This window comes from Mercenaria mercenaria, chromosome 7, assembly GCF_021730395.1.
Source record: "Mercenaria mercenaria strain notata chromosome 7, MADL_Memer_1, whole genome shotgun sequence".
In the NCBI taxonomy this organism is placed as follows: domain Eukaryota; kingdom Metazoa; phylum Mollusca; class Bivalvia; order Venerida; family Veneridae; genus Mercenaria; species Mercenaria mercenaria.
Genome location: NC_069367.1, coordinates 8,570,148 through 8,595,416, shown reverse-complemented (window position 1 = coordinate 8,595,416; position 25,269 = coordinate 8,570,148). Strand labels below are relative to the sequence as shown.

At 34.3% G+C, this 25,269-nt stretch overlaps 1 pseudogene; it reads right to left on the bottom strand.

The window, feature by feature from the left end:
* Positions 1-5,543: 5,543 nt before the first annotated feature.
* Positions 5,544-17,844, bottom strand: LOC123555006 (transcription initiation factor TFIID subunit 6-like; annotated as a pseudogene).
* Positions 17,845-25,269: the final 7,425 nt, after the last annotated feature.

Here is a 25,269-nt window from a genome sequence, read left to right as displayed (position 1 = left end):
ACTTAAAATGGTCATATATCGCCGAGATAGATTTTTAATGAAACTACAGTGGTAAATAAACATATGGAATATAATATGATGAAATAAAATATATAGGTCCAAGTCAATATATTTGAGATATTTGTCCATGATTAAAGTGAAACGCTCATTTCAAGCTTATTTTACGACATTACTTTGAATTATTTAACGTGTCACATATTCTAAAAATATATTTTAAGTTTAGAAATGTAGTATATGTGCCATTATAATAAATTAACTCACAGGTTGCCATTAATTCATAAAGTAATTTTCATTTCCGTACGCCGAATCCAGGCTTTATTCTACTTTTTTCGGATAAATGACGTCACGCCATCACTTCCGGTTAATCAAACGTGCAAAACTACCTTAAAAGGCATGTTCAGTTTCATTTAAAGACATCATATCACATACTATTAGGCAGGTCAAAATTAAAATTTTATAAAAGAACAGAGTAACTGCCATATATCCATTTGTGACCACTGACAGAAAAAAAGAAAGTTTGGGAAAAGGTTAAACATGCTCAGTTTCTTGGTCTTCCAATTAGTAATCAGTCATTGTAGAAACCTGGCCCTGTATTCACAAAACATTTTTCGGTCTCGGCCGAGTTTGACTTTGAAATTTTAATATATATTTTACTAAAACTTCAAGCTTAAATTCTAAATGAGACTGACCATTAATACTGAATAGTCGCTTAGTTTATAATAGTTATTAACTTAAAATTTAGTCTTAAACATGCTATTTAGATATAAATGAGAATTAAAGTTTCATTATTAGACTCAGCTCAGATTGAAAATGTTTTGCGAACATGGGGCCAGTACTGTGTCTATACTTTCGTAATGAGCAGTACACCACTCTGATTGAAATTTAAAGACCTTAATAATTAAACAAGAGGGCCAAGAAGGCCCTATAACGCTCACCTGACCTATTGACCTAAAGATCATCAATATTAACATTTTGACCAAGTTTCATTAAGAGATGGTCATAAATGTGGCCTCTAAAGTGTTGAATAGCTTTTCTTTTGATTTGACCCGGCGACCTAGTTTCTAACCCAACATGACCCAGATTCGAGCATGATCTAAAGATCATCAAGATTAACATTTTGACCAAGTTTCATGAAGATACAGTCAAAAATGTGACCTCTAGAGTGTTAACAAGCTTTCCCTTTGATTTGACCTTGTGACCTAGTTTTTGACCCCATCTGACCAAGATTAGAATTTGAGCTGTAGATCATTTAGATTAACATTCTGACCAAGTTTCATTAAGATATGGTCATAAATGTGGCCTCTACAGTGTAAACTAGCTTTTGCTTTGATTTGACCTGGTGACCTAGTTTTTAATCCTACATGACCCAGATTCAAACTGGACCTTGAGATCATAAAGATTAACATTCTGACCAAGTTTCATGAAGATACAGTCAAAAATGTGGCCTCTACAGTGTTAACAAGCTTTTTCTTTGATTTGACCTGGTGACCTAGTTTTTGACCCCAGATGACTCAATATCAAATTCCTCTAAGACTTTACAAAGAGTAACATTCTGACCAAGTTTCATTAAGAATGGGCCCAAATTGTGACATCTAGAGTTTTAATATGCTTTTCCTTTGATTTGACCTGGTGACCTAGTTTTTGACCCCAGATAACCCAATATGATATCAAACTCGTCCAAGATTTTATTGAGGGTAAAATTCTGACCAAGCTTCATTAAGATTGAGCCAAAATTTTGACCTCTAGAGTGTTAACAAGCTTTTCCTTTGATCTGACCTGGTGACCTAGTTTTTGACACCAGATGATCCAATATCAAACTCGTCCAAGATTTTATTGAGGGTAACATTCTGACGAAGTTTCATTAAGATTGGGCCAAAATTGTGACCTCTAGAATGTTAACAAGCTTTCCCTTTGATCTGACCTGGTGTCCTAATTTTTGACCCCAGATGACCCAATATCGAACTCGTCCAAGATTTTATTGAGGGTAACATTCTAACGAAGTTTCATTAAGATTGGGCCAAAATTGTGACCTCTAGAGTGTTAACATTCAAATTGTTGTCAACGGAAGACGGACCCAGGGCGATCACAAAAGCTCACCTTTGAGCACTTCGTGCTCAGGTGAGCTAACAAGAGGGCCAGGAAGGCCCTGTATCGCTCAACTGACCTATTGACTTAAAGATCATCAAGATAGTTTCATTAAGATATGGTCATAAATGTGGCCTCTAAAGTGTTAACTAACTTTTCCTTTGATTTGACCCGGTGACCTAGGTTTTGACCCCACATGACCCAGATTCGAGTTTGGCCTAAAAATCATCCAGATTAACATTCTGATCAAGTTTTATGAAGATACGGTCACAAATGTGGTCTCTAGAGTGTTAACAAGCTTTTCCTTTGATTTGACCTAGTGACCTAGGTTTTGACCTCCTGACCCAGATTTGAACCTGACCTATAGATCATCAAGATATTCATTAAGATATGGTCATAAATGTGGCCTCTATAGTGTCAACTAGCTTTTCTTTGATTTGACCTGGTGTCCTAGTTTTTGATCCTACATGACCCAGATTCAAACTGGACTTTGAGATAATCATGATTAACATTCAAGTTTCATGAAGATTCAGTCATAATTATGGCCTCTACAGTGTTAAAAAGCTTTTCCTTTGATTTGATCTGGTGACCTAGTTTATGACCCCAGATGACCCAATATCAAACTCGTCCAAGATTTTATTGTGGGTAACATTCTGACTAAGTTTCATTAAGATTGAGCCAAAATTGTGACCTCTAGAGTGTTTACAAGCTTTTCCTTTGATTTGACCTGGTGACCTAGTTTTTATCCCCAGATGAGGCAATACTGAACTTGTCCAAGATTTTATTAAGGGTAACATTCTAACCAAGTTTTCATTAAGATTGGGTCAAAATTGTGACCTCTAGAGTGTTAACAAGCTTTTCCTTTGATTTGACCCAGTGACCTAGTTTTTGACTCCAGATGACCCAATATCAAACTCATCCAAGATTCTATTGAGTTTAACATTCTGACCAAGTTTCATTAAGATTGGGCCAAAATTGTGACCTCTAGAGTGTTAACAAGCTTTTCCTTTGATTTGACCTGGTGACCTAGGTTTTGACCCTAGATGACCCAGTATCATATTCATCCAAGATTTTATTGAGGGTAACATTCTGACCAAGTTTCATTGAGATTAGGCCAAAATTGTGACCTCTAGAGTGTTAACAGTCAAATTGTTGACGACGGACGGACGACAACGGACACAGGGCGATCACAAAAGCTCACCTTGCTCAAGTGAGCTAAAAAGTCTTTCTGGGAACTTAAGTTGTATATACTAAAATGTTGCGAGTTTTCAATTGAAAATACTGAGGTAGGCATCAGAAATTTCTTTGTTTTTCTATCAATTATATAAAGTAACAACGTTCAAACTGTACAATCTGTTTTAACCTGCACTGCAGGCACAATCCTTTGCGATGTTGAGAGATAGACAGCAGCAGCAGTATCTGACCGTCCACTGATCAAAACTTTAAACTATGCTGTCTATCTAGTACAAAGTATTAAAAATTCACTGTTCTAGAACAGATGTATCAAAGGGAGCAGGCACTTCTTACTAGAAACCTGTTGCACCAACACAATTTAGGTCAGTCTTTCCAACCCTTCCTTGCATTATTTCATCACGGACGGGCACATTGGTAGAATCACGGACCTTCCGTAAGCCAGCTGGATGGTTTCTCACCCGCTTGATGGTTTCCTCACATGAAGAATTCAACACCCCGAGTGAGGTACCAGTTGAATAAGTACATCAGACACAAACGTTGATTTACTGAAATCTGGAGAGCAATTTAAAATAAGAGTTTATTTTAAAACATAAAGAAAAGCCCCTAAGTACAGTCCAGTGGAATCATCCATAAACATTAGACTTCACAGAGACATACATTCTGACCATGTTTTATTTAAATCATGCAGATGATTACATAGTTTGTCCTAGTGCCCAAGTATTTTACCAAGGTCACCCAAGTACAAATGTATTGTACATTTAAAACAGACAAAATTCTGACAGAGTGTCATTAAGATCAGGTTGAAAATGTGGCTTTTTGCGTGTTAACAAGGTTTTTATATGGTTTGACTTAGTTATCTACTTTTTGACTTAGATAATTCAGTTCACACCTGATCTTTGTAGAGACACATATTCTGACAATGTTTTATGAAAATCAAATCATGTAACCCTGTTTTAAACCTGGCATAGATTTCATTTGGACAAACATTTTAAGAGACTTATAAGGATCAAGTAAAAAATGTGGCTTCTAAACTATAACAAGGTTTGATCTTGTGATCTAGTTTTTGATCTCGAATAACACTAGTATTTTACAGAATGAGACAATCTGACAGAGTTTTATGAAATCATGGCAGAAATGTGACCTGCAGCGTTTAAAATATGTTCTCCAGTCAACAGAGTTTTTTTTAAAAATTTAGATGACCAAGTAACAACCAGGTTTAATATTTACTGGAGAGTAACATTATGACCTAGGTTAACTAAGACTGGACCAAACCTGCGACCTATTAAATTAATGTAAACAGGCGAGAGACACGAGCCAATCACAGCTGTTCATATGGGTGAGCTAAAAATCAAGAAATAATTAATCTCATTCAGCAATCTCTCAATGAACAAGAGCTGTCCGTAAGACAGCCAAGCTCGACTATTCGAAATATTGTCCAAGAAGCAGGAAAATATTACCCAAAAAGGTTAAATATCAAAAGAGTTTTAAGTTCAAAAGGGGGAATAATTTGACCAAAATGCATATCAGTTATGGGACTTGCTGCTATCAACTAGTTTTATAACCCCAAAGGCACATGTGAAGTTTCAATTCAATATCTGCATTAGTATTGGAGATAGAAACTCGCATGTAAACTTTAACCAGAATTTTCAAAGTCCAAAAACGGGCATAATTTGCCCAAAATACATGCCAGAGTTATGGGACTTGATCCAGTGAGGTTAGTAATTGATCTAGAAAAAGAAAAAATAAGTTTCAAATCTATATGCCTTTTAGTAATAGCTGTATGTACTTGCACGCAAAACTTTAACCAGAATTTTCTAAGTCCAAAAGGGGGCATAATTTGGCCAAAATGAAGGTCGGAGTTATGGGACTTGGTGCTATCAACTAGTTTTATAACCCCGAAGACACATGTGAAGTTTCAAATCAATATCTGCATTAGTTTTGGAGATAGTAACTTGCATGTAAAACTTTAACCAAAATTTTCTAAGTCCAAAAGGGGGCATAATTTGCTCAAAATACATGTCAGAGTTATGGGACTTGACCCAGAGAGGTTGGTAATTGACCTAGAAAAAGAAAAAATAAGTTTCAAAGCTATATGCCTTTAATTGATGGCTGTATGTACTTGCATGCAAAAACTTAACCAAGGTGTGACACCGACGCCGACGCCAGGGTGAGTAGAATAGCTAGACTATTCTTCGAATAGTCGAGCTAATAAAATCAATATATTTTCAATTCAGATGTAAAGGAATTATAACGACAAACAATGATTTTATTCAAGCAAATACATATTTTTTCAATTCTAACACATTATCAAGTATACAAACAGTACAATGTCATGTGTTTTATAATTACATACAGTTTCAGCCTTCTATCTTTAAAAGCAAAATAAATTGGGTCGTATTAGAATTAGTGATAATAAACAAAATATTTGTAAAATGCACAATTTGTAGATTAATATCTGGTTATTTAATGAATTCAGAATTCAAATGCTAGATCTTCTTATGTGTTACTTTGATCAACTGATGTTCTACATCTAATTACTACATAATGCTTTTATAAAACACCTAACAGTTTTAAAATTCAGTCACCAGAAATTCCTACTTCAAGAGTTTTCAAGTGTTTGGTTCAGTTTTTAATATTGAGACTTGAGTTTGTGTCTGGTCCCCGGTTGTGAACACAGATTTCATTCCAACATCGCTGCTGGTTCCTGGTATTTGTTGATTGAGTTGTGGTGTGGACACTGTCTGTGGAAGGGACATAACTACCACCTTCTGTCCTCCAGCTGAAGATGGAGTTATCCCACTTTGCTGTCCAGTTTGTACAGTTGTCGGTAAGATTTTAACGAGAGAAGTTCCAGCAGGCTGAACTGGCGTGCCTGGCCTCTGTTGCTGCATGATAACAAATTTTTGAGCAGTGTTTCCAGTTAAATTTGGAGTTGTAGGTGTCCGAGGAATTGTAATGCTGGTCTGCTGAATCCTGGCTGAAGTTGGTGTCTGAGGTGCAGAGCCGGGTACCGTACCAGGAGTTCCAATGAGAATGTGGGGTTTTCCTTGCTGTAATCTGGAAACAAATTCAAATATTTTGCTCTTAATCTCTGTACTTATTTAAAGAAATAAGATAAATTCTATCATATCAAAATTTACAAAGAACACCCTTTTATTCTTAGAGCCAGACAGGTTGGACCTACCCACATAAAACTGCAAAGTAAACAGATAAATAAAGTGCAGTTAGACAGAGAAGTACAAAAATATACCAATTAGAACAGCTTTCTATATAACAACATTTACAATTAAAGGAATCATAATCTACTTTACTTTATTCCTCAGTGTTGTGTCCCTCACCAAAATTTGAATTTGAGTTACATCATTTTTCTTTCAACACAACAATTTGTTGCAAGCCTAAATGCTGTTAGGAACTAAAGACTGAAGTATATTGTTTACCTGAGGTAAATGTATGGTTGGTTTCTGCTGTATGTTAATACTGGATGTTGAAGCTGACCGTTCCTTAGCAACCGCAGCATGAAGTAATGGTCCAAGATAACCAAACTCATTAAGGTAATCTTCAACTGTATCTGTGGATGGTCTGTGGGTCTTCAACACTGGAGGTATGTATTTCTGTGGTAAAACCAAGATATGTGAATTATGGATAGATCACATAGTGAAGATAAAAAAAAACCCTTGAACCAAACAATTAAATATTTGTTTTGTTGAACCACCAACAAAATTATTGGTCATATGACGCTTTCCAACTTTGTTTCCCAGCTTTGATGACGAAGGAAGACCTCAGGTGCTCCTACTTTTATCATTTCATCACGGGCATGCACCTAAATAGATCTACCAACCTTCTGTAAGCATGATGGATTGCTCCCTCAAATGAAGACTTATATGGCCCAAGTGAGGTTCGAAATTACATGGATGAGTAAGTGATTCAAAGCCAGTGACTTTAACCACTCAGCCATGGAGGCCCAAATTCATCAAACATGAAAGTCATCATGAAACATAGCAATATGACTTTAAAATCGGAAACACACCTGTTTAACAGCAAGAAAAAAAGATGGGAATCAGTCATAACATCTTTAAAATAACTATTTCCTTTTTATATCTATAAAAGAAATCCGATCACAAAATATAATCTAAAGATAAATAAAGACCTTTCAATAAAGAAGCATTTCTATTTGCATATAGGGTTGTAATATTTCATTTGTTTACATGTACTATCTTTTGTTGTTGGGTTTAACATCACACTTACAGAATTATATTTCAAAGAGCGATTTTTCAGCTTTTGATGGTGGATGAAGTGCATTATTTTCAGACACAAATTGGCATTTCGGTAGAACCGTCAAACTTCCGTATGCCAAACAGACGGCTTACTCACATGAAAGAATTTTACATCTCAAGCGAGGTTATAAACCCACTGTTGTGAGTGGGAAGTTTTGTTTGTTTGTTTTGTGCTATAGGTTATATAGCAACTTCCCAACTTTTGTTGGTGGAGGATGACCGCAGATTTACATTTTATACAAAAGTAATTTAAGACGCCGGGTCCAGATACCGGCTATTAGCTACGCCCGAGACATTGGTATTTACTCCCCTTGAATTCTCTTCAATATAGAGGTATGCGGGGTAAACAAAAATCGATTTTCTTAATTTTTGAGTCGGGGGAAATGTTTGTTCCTTTTCTATTCCCATATGTAGGATGTATCGGTCCTTCGAGACCAGAATCTCGTAAAAAATGTGCGTCTTATATTCGTAGGATGACGGTACTCCTTGCATCATTTTATCACAGACCGTCACCTTGGTAGCACTACCTACCTTCTGTAAGCTAGCTGGATGGCTTCCTTACATGAAAGAATTCTACATCCCAAGTGAGGTTTTGTACCCACAGCAGCGACAGGCAAGTAATTCGAAGTTTTGGACCTTAACCATTCAACCGCATAAGCCCACTACATAATTATTAAGCATCTGTATCATCAAATAGGGTCAAAAGATGCTGGAAGGACTGTAACTCCTGTATGAGAACTTTCGTCCATGCATTGCTGAGACAGTATTTGAAATGAACAAGAAAGTATACATACACCTATGTGAAATATCATATTATCCTAATTTCAACTTACTGCAGCAATTTTCTTGATATTTTCTGCCGCTATTCTATCAGCACTGTTCATTACTGGACCTTCCAGAGCCATTTTAACACGGTCTCCAATCATCTTAAGTTGAGCAATACAAATGCATTTATCACCTGAAATATATATCGAAATTTCAGTTAATTCTTCCAACAACAAGAGCTGTCCGTAAGACAGCGCACTCGACTTTTCTCAGTGCTTGACTCTGAATTTGAGCTTTGCCAATTAAAAAAAGTCCAAGTTAAAAAGGGGCATAACTCTGTTAAAATTAAAATTATAGTTATGAGAACTGTGTCTCCTGGTGTAGTCTTTGATAGTAAATAACTATTTTGAGTTTCAAGTCCAAAGCTTAAATAGTAACAGAGATATTTGACTTTATCAAAAATTTTGACAAAAAAATCTATGTTAAAAGGGGCATAATTCTGTCAAAATTCAAACCAGAGTTATGGGGATTGTTTCTCCTGGTGTAGACTTTGATGGTAAATAAGTATTTTAAGTTTCAAGGCAAAAGCTTTGATAGTAACAGAGATATTTGACTATCAAAAACTTTAACTAAAAATTCTAAGTTAAAAAGGGGCATAATTCTGTCAAAATTCAAACCAGTCTTAGGAATTGTGTCTCCTGGTGTAGATTTTGATAGTAAATAACCATTTTGAGTTTCAAGTCAAAAGCTTTAATAGTAACAGAGATATTTGACTTTATCAAATATTTTAACAAAATTTCTAAGTTAAAAAAGGGCATAATTCTGTCAAAATTCAATTCAGTGTTATGGAGATTGTTTCTCCTGGTGTAGACTTTGATAGTAAATAAGTATTTTAAGTTTCAAGTCAATAGCTTTGATAGTAACAGAGATATTTGACTTTATCAAAAACTTTAACCAAACATTCTAAGTTAAAAAGGGGCATAATTCTGTCAAAATTCAAATCAGAGTTATGGGCATTGTTTCTCCTGGTGTAGACTTTGATAGTAAATAAATATTTTAAATTTCAAGTCAATAGCTTTGATAGTAACAGAGATATTTGATCTTATAAAAAACTTTAACCAACGGCGACGCCGACGCCGACGGCGGGGCGAGTTCAATAGCTCTTCATTTTCTTCGAAAAGTCGACCTAAAAATGAATACGATGTAACAGGATGGCCAGGAGAGGTACCTGCACTAAATTTTTACTGCACTGAGCCTTGACACCCCCCCCCCCTAAAAAATATAGCACAGTCGGGATAAACATCTTATAAAGTATGAGAACTGTAGAGCAAACCATTCTCCAGTTTTCAGTTTACAGCCTTAAGGCCAATGTAACCATGACCTTTGAACCTAGAAACACAAGAGGTTATTTACAGACGTCAGGCAGTCATCCTTTGAGGATTTTAAGAAGTGTGATTACCCCGATTTATTGTTCAGAAGCAAACTGTTCTACCAGCTGACAGACCATTAATAACAAACAATATACCCTATTTGGGCATTGGAGATAAGAGTTTACATGTATTTAAGAAAAGTTATTGCAAATAATTCACCATTATAATAAAATTGAGAAAATACATTGAAATTGTAAATACATTAATATGCGTCTACCAGAAGTTGTCTGATAAATCATTTAGTGTCTACAATGTACAACTTCTCTTGTGCATGGCTATGTATGGCAAAACTAGGTTTTATAATCATTACATATAGAGAACAGTTAAAGAATGAAATGTCAACCTCTCTAATGACTGCCAAAAAAGTATGATACAAATGTATCCACAAGTTTTCAAATCATTTAAACATATAAACTGCCTGCTTTTAATTGATTCTGTTGACAACAGTTATCTATGAAACATAAATCAAAATAAAGTCTACAGTAAATCACTTAATATCCTAAACAATGCTGTCTGAAATATTTGTTTGTTTTGTTGGGTTTTAATGATTTGGAAGACCTATGGGCTGCTCCCCTTACCAGGCAGCCAGATGGCCTCTTCTACATCTCAAAAGCGTGTCAAACCCAGACATTAATAGGGGTAAGTCATTCGATACTGCAACCTCTCCTGATCCACTTGGAATTGTCTCTTTCTAAACTGGAAAGATGGAAAACTTGGGAGATACCTATGTTTTCTTTTTGTTTTGCTGCGTTTAATGTCTCACTGACACAATCATAGGTTGTGGCAGCTTTTCAGCTTTTAAAGTGGAGGAAGACCACAGGCGCCCCTCCATGCATTATTACATCACGAGTGGGCACCTGGGTAGAACAACAAACCTTTTGTAAGCCTGCGGGAAGGCTTCCTCACATGAAGAATTCAACGCCCCGAGTGAGGCTCGAACCAACATTGGTGAGAAGCAAGTGATTTGAAGTCAGCAACCTTAACCACTCGGCCACGGAGGCCCTCTGACTATGAAACTAGACAAATTGTCTGTTATAATACCTCTGCTCCAAGTTCTCCGAGACCAGACAATGCACCGTATATTGTAGCAAGAGCTGCCTTCTCGGACCGTACTGCTTTACTGAATGTCTTTGTAATTCTTGCCTGGATGTTGTTCACATTGTTATGAAAATTTCTGAAATAGTTAATTAAAATATCAACACCTGTAACATATTTCTTACAGCCTACATACATACATGGCTCCTCTGGTTCGACTTACTGACCTTTCTTAGGACCCAAAATCAAAATCCTCTGTTGATCAGGTATTAAATATGACCTCTACAGTGTAAACAATTAACCATGTTTTCAAAGCCATTCTGAACAGGTTTCATAAACATATGATAGAAAATATAGCCCCATAGAACAACATGGCTTTTCTATGAATTGATCTAGTCACCCAAGACGACCCAATATCAAAGTCCTCTAAGATTTTTATAACAGCATCTATTCTGACCAAGTTTCATTAAGCTTGGACTAAAACTGTAAACTCTTAAGAGTATTAATTGTAAAACTCTTAAGAGTATTAATAGTAAAAACATACCTATAAAGACAACGACAGATATGTAGCAATCATACTACCTTACCATATGAAAACCTACTTACCTACAAATCTGAGAATTAAGTCTAGCAGCAAAGTCTCTCAGTGCCCAGTGGTTGTCTACATCAGGTCTCATACACAGCTGTTTACTTACAATACATGACATAACTCCAGGTACAAACTCATGTAACTGGAAATTTACAGGATTACACATGACTGTACAGTGTTTTAGCCAGCCTTTTATCGCATATTATATATTGCATCCATGAGATTTGTATATTGGCGATTTTTTTTATTATCACCACCATCCCATAATTACAAAAGCAATGAATCTTATACAAGGCTTTAGAAGCACCTTTCAACCTGCTTTCCATGATTTCTGGCAATAACCCTGTTTCTCGTGAATAGAAATAATTTGTTGTTTCTCGTGAACAAAAATAATTTGTTTCAAAACATTTTATCAGCATTAGTTGCTATTCATTCTTATTCTAACTCTCAACATATTAATTTGTTGGCTTTATATATACTTTCAAATTAACTATTTAGATATTCTGATAAAGTTCTGGAGAGGAGCAGCTTTTAAACTAAAGTAGTAAAAGTAAACACTTTACTTATCAAATTTTAGTAAAACTTTTGTAAATAAAATGTATGAATACTCCCAAACAAAACAATTACTATAATTATTATAGCAGACTTGGTATGAGTGAGTCTGTTCATGACAGGTAACAACATGTGCAACACAGCACTAGCTTACACAGAATTCTATTACAAAGATAACAAATGTATTCCATGATCTTCTAAGACAACACTGAAGTTGAGAAACAGATTAAAAGCAAAACATCATTCTCATCAAGTAAATCAACAATGCTAAATTGTTCTGTACACCATTCACCTTCACCTGTAAAAAACAAATGAAAATTATAATGGCTTATTATGCCATACAGAATAACAGTAAGGCTGTATGCGCTGACTTTTCATACGCGCTAATATTAAAATATGCCCTTATTTACCAGATTCTAGAGTAAATTCAGTTTCAAAAGAAGATTCTGATAAATGTTTCGTAGGTTATCAAAATGACTATATACTTTTTCATCTGCTTCTGTCACTGTTACTATATGATTTCAAAATCTTTACAACTCTGACCAGTTTTACTCAAGACCCTATCAACTGTAAGTTGAAGAAAAAACATACCTTCCATTGAAACATCTAGAGGAACTTTGGGTAATGTAGCATTAATAACATCTTGCAAATTTAGCTCTTTGTCCTCTGTGAAGTGATGTTCACGACCTCCGCCACTCGCATAACGGAATGGTACCAAGTCAGGGGTGTGAAATCCGTACAATGGCTACAATTAGAAAGTATCCATACAATGATAATACAGGAAATAAGAGGGTTACGAAACACCTGAGTAAACAAGACGATACTTCGTGACATTGTCAATAGTTAGAAAATATGGTCTCTAGAAATGAGTTAGAGTTTTCTTCAAATATCCTCAGTTATGCCAATGATCATCTAACAGGTCAGCAGTGTCTCAAAAGTCAGCAATCCATTAATGGTCACCAATATCTCAAAGGTTACCAGTGCCTTGAAAATCACCAATATCTAAAAGGTTCCAATATCTAAAAGGTTAACAGTGCCACAAAGGTTACCAATATATCAAAGTTTACCAGTGCCTCAATGGTCACCAAAATATCAGAGGTTAACAGTCACTACTGGATGCACATGCCATTAAAACAGTCATGAAATAGACCTTAATTTTTTTAAACGTTTTTAACAGAGTTTGAACAGGTCACCATTAAAATTCACCCATTACTTCTTACTATTTAATTGGATTTTCATGACCATAGTTTTAATGCCATACATTAAAAGGCCATAAAATAAGTATAATAAAACCCTGCTAAAATATACCTTGTTAAAATGACTTTGATGGCCATGAAAAGCTGCTTAAAATAAACCATTAAAATAAGTTAATATGCTCCTTAAAACTCCACGAAAATTTTTAACTCGCATGAAATTAATGTGCCATTAAAAAGTACCTCTTAATTCCACATTAATTAGTATGAACTTATGGGGCATTTAATTTTTAAATACTCTGTTAATGGCCGTTAATAATTTAAAAATTGATTAATGGTCTCATTAAATATGTCAATTTTAATGGGTTCGTAATATTTTAATGGTATATCAAATTAAGGGCCATGAAAATTTGCCATCAGAATTAGACATATTAAGATAATCAACTTCATATTCATACTTGCCATATTGATTTAAACTACATATTATTACACATGTAATAGAATCTATACATATGTACTGTTTTGTAAAATGCTAGAAGAATATTTGTTTCTTCTTTTTTCTCTCATTATTTTGTAATGTAAACACATGTAACAGCCTCGTACAAACATCTTCAATTGTATCCTTACACAATTTAGCTCTACTTCAGTACTTCGTGCTCAGGTGCATGCACTTAAACAGCTAAGAGCAAATGTTTGAGGGATTGCATCACAAGTAGCTTCCCCCCTCCCCAATCAAGCATACTACACGCTTTGATTCATTGAAACGAAGAAGCGATTAATCTGCCCATACCCCAAATGAATTTAACAGGCTGGTAACATTGCCCGATCGGGCTTTCGACATAAAAACTTATATTTCTTGAGAAATAATGAAGATTTTTCTTTTAAACTTGGTCCATTTATTAAGCTTTTCATATGATACAAATTAAAATAAAAATAACTTGGTTGCCTACAGTTTTGGTAGAATATTTTCCCCTTTTCAGATTTTTATGACGCATAAATTTTGAAGTCCAAAAAAAAAAACATCTTCTAATGCTAAGTTTAAAACAAAAAAGGGTTCAGTGGCTTCCTAATTCTCTTAATTATTGCGCTAGTACATGAATGTATACATCTTACTGTGTTTTCACTAACAACATTATAGAAAAATGTTACATGTAGTTGTAAAAAAATGTTCATACCTCTGCACTAGAAACAAAGTACTAAACCTAATTATGTAAAATAATGTTATTGGCGCACAAGGCTGGAGCAATAGAAAGCCATTGAACCCTTTTCTGTTTTAAACATTGCATTAAAACATAATATTTTTGGACTTCAAAAATTATGCATCATACAAATCTGAAAAAGGGAAGTAATTCTAACAAAACTGAAGGCAACAAAGTTATTTCTACCTGAATATGCATCATATGTTAATAAATAATAAATGAACCAAATTTGAAAGAAATATCTTCATTATTTTTCAAGAAATATTAGTTTTTATGTCGAAAGCCCAGTCGGGCAATGTTACCAGCCTGTTTAAATCAGACTGTAAATCATGTGTACTGTTCACTTCTCTATAAACCTTAGTTTCTACTCAAGGATTGGGAAATTTGAAAATCTAAACTGATCTGAACACATTTTATAATTTAAATTCCTTACCCCACCCATTTCTTATACAAATGCTGATTATTTGGACAAGAAAAACATCAATCATGATACGTATTTATCCTTACCAAAATATTGTAAATTGATGTTATCAAATAAATTAATATGTTTTCATCCGGCTTTCATTGACATAAATCCGATTAGGAACACAATTTGGCAAACATTTGAAAAAAATGACCTAACTGCATCAAGGGGAAGTAACTTTAATGCAACTAAATATAACATCATGATATATTACAGACGATGTGTGCGTAGTATGTATTTATTGTGATTAAAGTCCATTTTAGAACAATATGGGACTGGAATTATAAGCATTCAATGGGAGTGCAAGCCAACCCCCCCCCCCCCCCCGCACAAAAAAAAGAAAATATACGAATCACATTTTACAGAACGTAGGATTAAATGGGCATCACACTGCTGTTAAGGGCCGTCATGTTTACTCTTGAATGAAATCGTACAGAACCTGTACATTTAATGGGCATTAAATCAAATTTAAGGGCCATGAATAGAACTGTAAAATTCAAAATATACAGAATTTCAATATTTTTTCAAAGCCATTAACTATTTTAGCTACCAAACTAAATTTTTAGTGGCATGATTCATGGTCAAAACTGGGTGTTTTAATGGTATTTTAACATGTAACCCATTAATATTGTGAAACCTGTTAAATAAAGTCATGCAAGAATTAATGGGGTTAATTAACGGTTTTTCCTACTTTAATGCATAATTTACAGGGTTTTAAACCATGTTTAAGGTTACCAGTGCCTCAAAGGTCACCAATATCTCAATGGTTACCAGTGTCTCAAAGGTAAGCAATGCCTTAATGGTCACCAGTATCTCAAAGGTTACCAGTGCCTTGAAAGTCACCAATATCTAAAAGGTTAACAGTGCCACAAAGGTTACCAATATATCAAAGGTTACCAGTGCCTCAAAGGTCACCAATATCTCAATGGTTACCTGTGTCTCAAAGGTCAGCAATGCCTTAATGGTCACCAGTGCATCAAAGGTTACCAGTGCCTCAAAGGTCACCAATATCTCAATGGTTACCTGTGTCTCAAAGGTAAGCAATGCCTTAATGGTCACCAGTATCTCAAAGGTTACCAGTGCCTTGAAAGTCACCAATATCTAAAAGGTTAACAGTGCCACAAAGGTTACCAATATATCAAAGGTTACCAGTGCCTCAAAGGTCACCAATATCTCAATGGTTACCTGTGTCTCAAAGGTCAGCAATGCCTTGATGGTCACCAGTGCAATAAAGGTTACCAGTGCCTCAAAGGTTACCAGTATCTCAAAGGTCACCAGTGACTCAAAGGTCAACAATGCCTTAATGGTTGCCAATATCTCAAAGGTAACCAGTGACTCAAAGGTCAACAATGCCTTAATGGTTGCCAATATATCAAAGGTTTACAGTGCCTTAAATGTCATCAATATCTCTAAAGTGTCCAGTGCCTCAAAGGTCAAAAGGATCTTAAAGGTTACCAGTGTCTCAAAAGACAGCAATGCCTTAATGGTCACCAGTATCTCAAATGTTACCAGTGCCTCAAAGGTCACAAGGATCTCAAAGGTTACCAGTGCCTCAAAGGTCAACAGCATCTCAAAGGTTACCAGTGCCTCAAATGTCACAAGGATCTCAAAGGTCACCAAGTGTCTCAAAAGTCAGCGAGGCCTTAATGGTCACTGATATCTCAAAGGTTACCAGTGCCTCAAAGGTCACCAACATCTCAAAGGCAACCAGCGCTCCCTTAATGGTCACATGTGTCTCAAAGGTTACCAGTGCCTCAAAGGTTACCAATATCTTAAAGGTTTCCAGTGTCTCAAAGGTCAGCAATGCTTAATAGTCACCAATATCTCAAGATTCCCAGTGCCTCAAAAATCAGCAATGCCTAAATGGTCACCAATACCTCAAAGGTTAGCAGTACTTCAAAAGTAAGCAGTGCCTCAAAGGTCACCAATATCTCAAAGATTCTAGTGCCTCAAAGGTCAGCAATATCTCAAAGGTTACCAGTGTCTCAAAGGTCAACAGCATCTCAAAGGTCACCAATGCCTGAAAGTTTACATGTGTCTCAAAGGTCACCAGTACCTCAAATCTCACCAGTATCTTTAAGATCACTAGAGCCTCAAGAGTCACCAGATCCCCAAAATAAGTGCTAAGGGCTTCTACACAAACAAGAATTATCTATATTCATGATATTTTTCTGTATATTTTTGAACATTTAATTAAATTCTTATACATGTGTTTATTAATTTTTATTTTAAAATCTAAAACTGCATTTTTTTTTATCTTAAATGCAGATATTATGAAGGTAAGCAACTACTGACTGGCAAATACCCTTTAAATATCAGTCTATTCTGAGTTATCCTCCAGTTCTGCTTCAGTAAATGTTTAATGAATACCCTCCAATTAAGAAATGGTACTGCCCAAATCGAATTATAGACTAGTCCATTAGTGTAAAGGTTAAAGTGGAAAAAAAAACATTTATCTATAAATAGATTGTAACTAGGCAATTTTAACGTTGAGAAGAATTTGGAGGATCAATTTATTGACTTCATAACTAAACAAAGGTATTTATTGTTCTGTTTGACAATATCACTGTTCTATAGCGAAGCACGTTTCATTAACAAAATACATAGTAATAACTATTAACCTGTCTGACTTTTATTGATTTGTATCAATTTCACATTATGCCATTGGCAGTTTACCAGTCTTCAAATAACTACGCAGTTCAAACTTCCAGAGGAATCTGAGGAGGATAATAATTAATTTGTCGACTTGATACAAAACACAAAGGTATCTACATTCATATGTGTATTGTTTTGTTTGATATTTTTACTGTACTATCACGTAGCACATTTTATAAACAAATTAAACAGATAGTTCATTTAAAATTATAAATTGTCTAATTTTAGGTTAAATTGTATCATATTTCATATTATACGCCATGGCACTTTACCAACTTTCAAATAACTGCGCAGTTTATAATCATTTCATACCATAACAAAGGTATCTACTTTCAAAGAATTTTAAGTTTTTATTTTATATATTTTAATATGGGTTGTTTTACATTTCCCCATACTAACAGACGTAACATTTTTTAAACTACGAAAACATTTTATAACATGATGAATATATATTTTGTTTTCATATTTACATTGTGTATTCAATTTGGATAATGTTTGAATCACTTTTAAATCATGATTTGGCAGACATCAGACATAGTCATGATCTTCGTAGAAGGTTCTACATGTGATGCAACTTGATATTCACCAGTGTTTTAAATTCACGCGAGAGCATTTCTCACAAATATAAGTGAATAATAAAAGAATTGCGAATACCCAATCTCAAGTGTTCAAATTCCCTAAAAATGACATTTTTTTCTCATTTGAATTCTGAACCACGTATGATAGGTTCCGAGGGAAATACTTGGGCATGGATTAAATTTAGGGGCATGAAAGTTTTGTGATTTTGGCTAAAACGGGTGTTTTGCTGGGGTTTGAATATATATTACCGGATATGTGTATTTCAATTTCTTTACATAATATGAATGGAAATTTACTTGTCAGCTTGGATTTAAGGTAGTTCTGAACGTTCGGATATATTTTTTTCTACAATTTACAATTTGGTTAATCTCTGATTTGTCAAAATTTCAGTGTACTTAGAAAACTAGGCAAATGAAAAAAGATATGGTCATGTGCTTAATGTTTTGCTAGATTGACTTAAATAATTTGGACTCCACGCCAGTTTTCATTGTATGTATTTGTTTAGGTTGGCGTGGCCCTTATAGAAAGGGACCCTCACCCTGTATTCATGAATCTTGTAACATCAAGCCGTAATAATGAAATGAATGAACTGGCACGCAGAAAAGTGCCATTCAAATATTCCAAATTTAAATGTAAACACAAAGTCACCGCATCCGAATGTTCAAACGAAGTAAGTATAATATACTTTAGTTGAGCACTACCAAAATAATGCATCAAGCACCACCACAATCCGATAATATTATAATACAAAATTAATTCAGAATTAACAGTTCTATCCATTCTGTATTCACTATATTATTCAAGAGTTTTAAAGGTGAACTTACGTTTTTAAAGGTGTAGCACTGTTGAAACAAAACTGTATGTCCTTTTTACTAAAATAATTAACCTTAATTCATCTTAAGGTAGCTGTATTATTTTTAAGGTAGCAGTTTACAGACCGCGATCTGCTACATTTTAAGGTACTGATATTAATATTTAAAGTAGCAGTCCCAAGGTAGTGAGTTTTATATATTTTAAGGTATTAATTTCATAGGAAACAAAAATAAAGAAAAATAAGGTGTCATGCATCCTTAGTCAGCACTACAGACACTATCTTTCGGTTCAGCCTGTGCTGGAAAAAAAAGAGAATATATGACATTATTCATTCCTTGTGAAAATGTACTTAAACATGTTTTACTCAGCTGAAACACTCGGCACTATAATGTCACACATTCGAAATGCAATCAGCTCACCAGACATCACTGACTAAGGAGAAGACACAAACAAAGGATAATGGAATATTTTTATAAAATAAAGATTCTATCTATATTGTTTAGTTTCTTTTAGTGAAGACTGTGCTATTCTTAAATTTAAGTTCCCTGTTGTATGGGTAATAACAGTTGAAATTACTATCTATATTTTTTTAGTTTCTCTTGAAAATAAAACAGGGGGAGTGTTGGTCTATAAAATTTAGTTTCTTTTAGTGCAGACTGTGCAGTTCTTTAATTTTAGTTTCTATTTGAATGGGTAATAACAGTTGAAATTACTATGTATATATTTTTTGTTTTCTCTTGAAAATAAAACAGGGTGAGTGCTGTTTTATAAAATTTAGTTTATTTTAGTGCAGCTTGTGCAGTTCTTTAATTTTAGTTTACATTTGTATGGGTAATAACAGTTGAAATTACTATCTATATTTTTTAGTTTCTCTTAAAAATAAAACAGGGTGAGTGTTTTTTTTAATTTTAGTTTCCAGTTGTATGGGTAATAACAGTTGAAATTACTATCTATATTTTTTAGTTTCTCTTGAAAATAAAGCAGGGTGAGTGTTTTTTTTTAATTTTAGTTTCCAGTTGTATGGGTAATAACAGTTGAAATTACTATCTATATTTTTTAGTTTCTCTTAAAAATAAAACAGGGTGAGTGTTTTTTTTAATTTTAGTTTCCAGTTGTATGGGTAATAACAGTTGAAATTACTATCTATATTTTTTAGTTTCTCTTAAAAATAAAACAGGGTGAGTGTTTTTTTTAATTTTAGTTTCCAGTTGTATGGGTAATAACAGTTGAAATTACTATCTATATTTTTTAGTTTCTCTTGAAAATAAAGCAGGGGGAGTGTTGTTGATTAATACATGCCCGCTTCCTACACCTATTTATTATCAAATAAACAAATGATAGTCCATCCATCTGTCGGCTACCAGTTTCTCTATTTCAGGTGCAAGGTTTGCTAATACCACCTTTCAAAAACATTTGAGCCTTGTGTTCAGACACTATGAAAACTTAAATATCAGTCTGCTGTATTAGAATACATATCCAAGAAACGAATGTAACCATGTAGCCTGTTGATTATTCTTGATTTTCACAATATTTACATAAACATTTCATCCCAGTCCTAATTAAATAGCTTATAAATGAAATGGCATATACCTCTGAACAGTTTCCAATGACAGTTTTACTTCTAAATTTCTATATCATGACACTAAGTCCATTTCTATAATGTGTCCTTTCTTGGCGGATTATATCCGAACATGACTACATTACGGCGCAGTGTTCACAGAGGCAGCATGCACATTTCACAGTCTAAATAGATATTTCTAAAGAAAAATTTACAATAATAATTAGGGAAAATAGCAATGAAATCATAATAAAACCATGCAATTCATAACAAATCATTTTCACCTTGTGACCCGCCTAGCTCAAAAAGTATTTTATATAAATTGATTAAACCTTGTATAAGTCTTTGTCATGATATTAGCCTGTGCACCTCCTATTTTTTGTCTGGCTCTACCCCCTATTTTCAGAGTTATGGCCTCTGAAATAGTCAAAAATGCACATTTTCACCTTTTGACGTACCTAGCACAAAAAGTATTTGATATAAATAGTTGAAAACTTGCATAAGTCTTTATCATGATATAATCTTGCACACCTTCTATTTTTTTGCCGGCTCCTCCCCCTATTTTAAAGTTTAAAAAATGCACATTTTCACCTAATTATGTGCCTAGCTCAAAAAATATTTAATGTAAATTCATGAAACCTTGCTAGAGTCTTTATCATTATGTGACCTTTCACACTTGGCATTCTTCTTGAGAATCTTTATGCTTATTACAGAGTTATGGCCCTTGAAATTGCTAAAATAGTGGATTTTTTGTTTGTGAATCTCATAGCTCAAAAATATATGGCCTAGAATAATGAATCCTTTTCATAAAGTGTTTGTTTAGGCTAAACTCCATTAACACTGCAAACATTTGAATTATTGCCCCTTATTTGTGACAAATGTATCAATTGGGGGGCGGGGGCACACCCTTTGTCCTACAGACACATTCTAGTTTTATTTTTTATTTCTTTTCTTTACATCTTTATCCTGGATCTAGACTGGATGTGTTCCAATTAAGTAATTAGTGTACTTTATATGATAAAAGGGGCCTTAATTCAAAGCCCAGATGTTAGTTTTAGAACATGTCCATGGTCGTAGCGAGAGACTAAATTTTACCGAGGCAATTGAGTACGAGCGTTTGTTCATGGTTGTTGGGTAAATTTGAGTGGTAAGGCAAAGCGACGACAGTCAGAGGGATTAGTTAGGGAGGCTGTGTCCCACACCCTCCCATAGGAGAGTTTGTGGGGGATCCCCAAGATAAGTAGGATATTTGATAAAAACACACTTTGTTGCGCTGTTGTTATAATTAAAAGAAAAAAACATTACCCGTTTACTCCGGGTACTTATACCGATTTGCGGTTCGTTTGTAATGTGTCTCTCGACCTTGCCTACTTTTTGGGAGGTGTATGAAGAATATTGGTTGAATAATATAGAGACTCTACCAACGTTATATTGATAAAAATTTCTTTTCAATAAGGAAATACATTTACTACGAGTTACTCTACTGGAAAAGGTTTAACCTTGTTGAGGCTAAAACGGGTATTTTGTCAAATTTGCTACGTATTTATAGTTATTTACTTCTTACTATATGTAATGATTTTATACACGGCATACAGGTTTTATGATGTTCTTTCAGTTCCAACCTTTAATGATAGCAGGTATTTTGCGTAGTCTATAAAATTCTCAAGTCTGGATGACAAATACAACCTGACGTCCCTCCTCTTTTATTACAATTTAGACTCGCTTCGTTTTAACCTTTACCCTGTTAAATTTCTATAATGGACTTGTCCATCATTCAATCTGGGCAATACCATTTATTATTCGAAGGGGAGTTTACTGAAAATATACTTATTGTAATAAACTATTCTGATCTGCCATATCGATTTTAGATACCTCTCTGTCGTATTGTCACAGAGCTCATGAAGGAAACTTAATTTTTATGCAAAAGTGAAATAAAAATTAATTCTCATTGCTGAGTTTCGAACCCACACGGCAAAAGATCTGTTGACCATGGACAGTTTGCTTTACCACTGAGCTAATTTGTGATTGGAACAAAATCTGGAAATATTTAAATTGTAACATGCTAGAAAAATGCTGAATGTTCCATTTTAATCTATTTATAGTCATGTTTGTAAATATCAAGTTATCGTTGGGGCATAGTATCCCTGCGCATTTCACTGAAATTAAATGACGTTGAGGTAGAGTTTATATATTAATTCTGCATTCGTTTATGCGCTTTATGCTTAAATAGTTTTAACTCGTGTCCATTTCGTGTAATAACATATTTAGAACTCCTCGGGATTCTGCATATGTTGTAACACGAAAAACATGCGTTATCCCTACAAAGAAAGAAGAAATTTTATGTTTCAGCATAACAAATCTTGCATGTGATAAAAATTCTTCCCATAGAGCCTTTCATTTTATTATTTTATTCAAATTGTGTAATTAAGGGTGCTATAGTTATCTGAATACATGTTTTATACTTAAAATGACATTAACCAATACTTGTCGCAGTGATTTAGACGAACACCATGTCTTTGTTGTAGGTATGGGTTCGAATATATTGTATTCAAAACAATAGAATATGATACGTACTGATTGAATTATAATTGCTAATACTCTAAAAATCTTCATGGGTTCGAACCTACAAGTTATGCACTGTGCAGTTTTTGTTAGATTTTCTAAAGTGAATTATCAGCCGAGATAATCCGACTACCAGATCAATCTTAGTATATGAACTCGCCCAAAAGGTCTTTTTTGAAGGTGAAAGTGTATTTTACCCCAATAGAAAATCTTTAAGCGTCAACGATTTGTTTTATTTAGCGAGCCTAAAAAAGGATTAAATTTATAACACTTCCACTTTTAGACACAATGTCTTTAATCAAATCGTCATGGAGAAGATAGTGCGGATGGCGCCTCGCCCGAGGACCGATTTCACGACCACGCGATCTGTAGATTTGCGCTGTCCCTTTCGAACTAAGCAGGCTGACTACATTTTTTGCATAACTCTTCCCTAGGGAAAAAATTCATACAGAAAATATTTCCTATTGGAATGCATTCCCATGGGAAACGCTTTCCTTGGGAACAGTTTCCTACAGGAAAGTATTCCCATGGGGAACTTTTCCCAAGGGATCAATTTCCTATGGGATTCCCAAAGCAATTCTTTCCCATGGGAAAACTAAATTATCTTTTATTTAAACAAATAAACTAGCCAGTGCCATAAAAGTATTTTTTATAAAACAGCTATGATGTTTTTCTAATAGTTTATATAAAAATAAAAAATAAGGTTTTCCCATGGGAAAGATTTCCCAAATGTTTCCCATGGGAAAACACCGTCCCATGGGAAATGACCGTTTCCCATAGGAAATCGGCCATTTCCCATGGGAAACAGAATATTATAATAGCAATATTTATTAAAATAATAAGATATGAATGATGAAAGTTGTCGGCTGCTATATGGTAGATATGGGCTATCATTCAGTACCATTTTTAAGTTCAAAGCCTTTGTAGAAGTACTTGACGTTTTTGCCAATTATTGTCCGTGGCAAATTAAAATTGGCGACCATTACTACTGAATAGCGAACAGCGCAGACCATGATCAGACTGCACAGATTATACCGTCTTCGATATTTATCATACTTTTGTGGTACAGTAGGACAGTTAATATTATAATAGATGGGTAGATTTAAAACGAATGTAATATTACCACCCCTTTCCATTTTTCATAAATGCAGTTAAAAATATAAATGTCGTGTGATTATATCAACTTTAAAACAACTACGCAGTTTAAACATTCAGGAGTTTGAAAATTTTTGGACTTTATTCCAAACTTTCATATTTATTATTTTATTTGACAATATTACTGTACTATCAGATGGCATATTTTATAAACAAATTAGACAGTTCATTTGTAATTTGACTTGTCTAACTTTTATTCAAATTATATCACATTTCACACTATACCTATTGCACTCCTCCAACCGTTAAAGTTTCTATTTCTATTTGAATCTAGTTTCAAAAACTTTTGAGTTTTTTTTTTAAATGTTTGAATATGCTGTTTTACCATACTTATATAGCAAAATGAAAATATATATCATTTTCATAAATCACCTAATTTTGGACATTGCGTGATTTTCGCATCACTTTTACATCACTATTTGGAAGACATTAGACATATTCTAGTGTTGTGACCAGTGTTTTAAATTTACGATGGACATTATTCACAAATATAAATAGTGAAAATAAAACTGTTAAGAATATTACCCGTTTTAAACATCACAACGATATAATATTGACGTCACGTCGACGTGATGTTTAGCGCCATGTTTACATCACGAAATTCGATCAAATGTTTTACTTAATAGCGTGTTTAAAACGAAATGTCACATTGAACGACTGTCTTGATTAATTTACACATATATAAAGTTGGTTATTCGGTTTGCCGAATAATTCGCCATCTTTTGCGTCCAAACTGAACTCTTCCGCAAGTCGTATTACCGTTTCCGGTCCTGGAGTGCATAAACAAAGAGCGTGACGACCTAACAGTTGGCGCCATGCATGCGCGAAGAAACAGTTCTTTCATATTGATCTAAATTTTACAATAGAATTCATATTAGAATCGAAATAATTTATAGCAAAACGATGCTTTTTATCACTATTTATACACACGGGCGGTTATACGTCGTTCGTTAAGAGCTCAAATGCCCTAAAGGTTGACATTTCTTTCTCCTGAACCACTTACGTTTGGTTCAAGGAAAAGCGGAGAAATTAAAGTCGTGGAGAACATCACACAATCTCAAGTGATCAAATGCACTTAAAGATAACTTTTTTTATTCATTTGAATTCTGAAACATTTATGTAAGGTTCGAAATCCATTCAGTTTTTGTAGGCATGAAAGTTTTGCTAT